General features: G+C 36.1%; 1 protein-coding gene across 1 annotated transcript in view; it reads right to left on the reverse strand.

The window, feature by feature from the left end:
• Nucleotides 1-2,611, reverse strand: part of LOC109541826 (aryl hydrocarbon receptor nuclear translocator-like protein 1) — a 27,793-nt gene that overhangs the window by 24,108 nt on the left and 1,074 nt on the right. The window lies entirely within an intron of this gene.

Below are 2,611 nucleotides of genomic sequence, written 5' to 3' on the forward strand. Positions count from 1 at the left end.
ATGGCGATTTTTTTCGATCTGAAGCTTACAGTGAGTTTTTCAATGAGCTTCCTCAACAACAAAATATGCGGAATTCGCAACATTTTGAGAAACTTTATTTTTTGGAAAAATCGACTACCATTAGGAAAATTTCGGTTAAAATTCAAAATTTCCCCTGCTAGTTTTTTTAAGCTCAATGGATTGTTTGCCGCCTTAGAAACGCCCCGATGTGCATATTCAAGATGCTCAAATCTGTAATAAGGAAAATATCGCCAGTTAAACAGCGTGACAGCGCGAAACTGACTTAAAATGAACCAAAAATATCGATTTTTGCCGATCTGAAGCTTACAGCGGGTTTTTCAATGAGCTTCCTCAACAACAAAATATGTGGAATTCGCAACATTTTGAGAAACTTAATTTTTTGAAAAAATCGACTACCTTAGGAAAATTTCGATTAAAAGTCAAAATTTCCCTTGCTATTTTTTTTCAAGCTCAATGGATTGTTTGCGGCCTTAGAAGCGCCCCGATGGGCATATTCAAGATGCTCAAATCTGTAATAATAATAATCTGTTTTTGAATGAGCTTCCTCAACAACAAAATATGTGGAATTCGCAACATTTTGAGAAACTTAATTTTTTGAAAAAATCGACTACCCTTAGAAAAATTTCGATTAAAAGTCAAAATGTCCATGCGATTTTTTTTCAAGCTCAATGGATTGTTGCTGCCTTAGAAGCGCCCGGATGGGCATATTCAAGATGCTCAAATCTGTAATAAGGAAAATATCGTCGGTTAAACATCGTGACCGCGCAAAATTGGCTTAAAATGCACCAAAAATATCGATTTTTGTCGATCTGAAGCTTACAGTGGGGTTTTCAATGAGCTTCCTCAACAACGAAATATGCGGAATTCGCAACATTTTGATTTTTTGAAAAATTTTTTGAAAAAATCGCCTACCATTAGGAAAGTTTCGGTTAAAATTCTAAATTTCCCCTATGATTTTTTTTAAGCTCAATGGATCGTTTGCGGCCTTAGAAGCGCCCCGATGGGCATATTCAAGATGCTCAAATCTGTAATAAGGAAAATATAGTCGGTTAAACATCGCGACCGCGCAAAACTGGCTTAAAATGCACCAAAAATATCGATTTTTGTGGATCTGAAGCTTACAGTGGGTTTTTCAATGAGCTTCCTCAACAACAAAATATGTGAAATTCGCAACATTTTGAGAAACTTAATTTTTTGAAAAAATCGACTACCATTAGGAAAGTTTTGGTTAAAATTCCAAATTTCCCCTGCGATTTTTGTTAAGCTCAATGGATCGTTTGCGGCCTTAGAAGCGCCCCGATGTTCATATTCAAGATGCTCAAATCTGTAATAAGGAAAATATTGCCACTTAAACATCGAGACCGCGCAAAACTGGCTTAAAATGCACCAAAAATATCGATTTTTGTCCATCTGAAGCTTACAGTGGGTTTTTCAATGAGCTTCCTCAACAACGAAATATGCGGAATTCGCAACTTTTTGAGAAACTTAATGCTTKGAAAAAATCGACTACCCTTAGAAAAATTTCGATTAAAAGTCAACATTTTCCTGCGATTTTTTTTTAAGCTCAATGGATTCTTTGCGGCCTTAGAAGCGCCCCGATGGGCATATTCAAGATGCTCAAATCTGTAATAAGGAAAATATCGCCAGTTAAACATCGTGACCGCGCAAAACTGGCTTAAAATGCACCAAAAATATCGATTTTTGTCGATCTGAAGCTTACAGTGGGTTTTTCAATGAGCTTCCTCAACAACAAAATATGTGGAATTCGCGACATTTTGAGAAACTTAATTTTTTGAAAACATCGAACCCTTAGAAAAATTTTGGTTAAAATGCAAAATTTCCCATGCGAACTTTTTAAGCTCACTGGATTGTTTGCGGCCTCAGAAGTGCCCCGATGGGCATATTCAAGATGCTCAAATCTGTAATAAGGAAAATATCGCCAGTTAAACATCGTGACCGCGCAAAACTGGCTTTAAATGAATCAAAAATGGAGATTTTTTCGATCTGAAGTTTACAGTGGGTTTTTCAATGAGCTTCCTCAACAACAAAATATGCGGAATTCGCAACATTTTGAAAAACTTAATTTTTTGAAAAAATCGACTACCTTTAGAAAAATTTCGATTAAAAGTCAAAATTTTTCTGCTATTTTTTTTAAGCTCAATGGATTGTTTGCGGCCTTAGAAGCGCCCCAATGGGCATATTCAAGATGCTCAAATCTGTAATAAGGAAAATATCGCCAATTAAACAACGTGATCGCGCAAAACTGGCTTAAAATGAACCAAAAATGGCGATTTTTTTCGGTCTGAAGCTTACAGTGAGTTTTTCAATGAGCTTCCTCAACAACAAAATATGCGGAATTTGCGACATTTTGAGAAACTTAATTTTTTGGCAAAATCGACTACCATTGGGAAAGTTTCGTTTAAAATTCAAAATTTCGCCCTACGATTTTTTTTAAGCTCAATGGATTGTTTGCGGCCTTAGAAGCGCCCCGATGTGCATATTCAAGATGCTCAAATCTGTAATAAGGAAAATATAGTCGGTTAAACATCGCGACCGCGCAAAACTGGCTTAAAATGCACCAAAAATATCG

This window comes from Dendroctonus ponderosae, unplaced genomic scaffold (genome assembly GCF_020466585.1).
Source record: "Dendroctonus ponderosae isolate FM_Combo_2020 unplaced genomic scaffold, Dpon_F_20191213v2 Dpon_F_20191213_9, whole genome shotgun sequence".
Taxonomy (NCBI): Eukaryota; Metazoa; Arthropoda; class Insecta; order Coleoptera; family Curculionidae; genus Dendroctonus; species Dendroctonus ponderosae.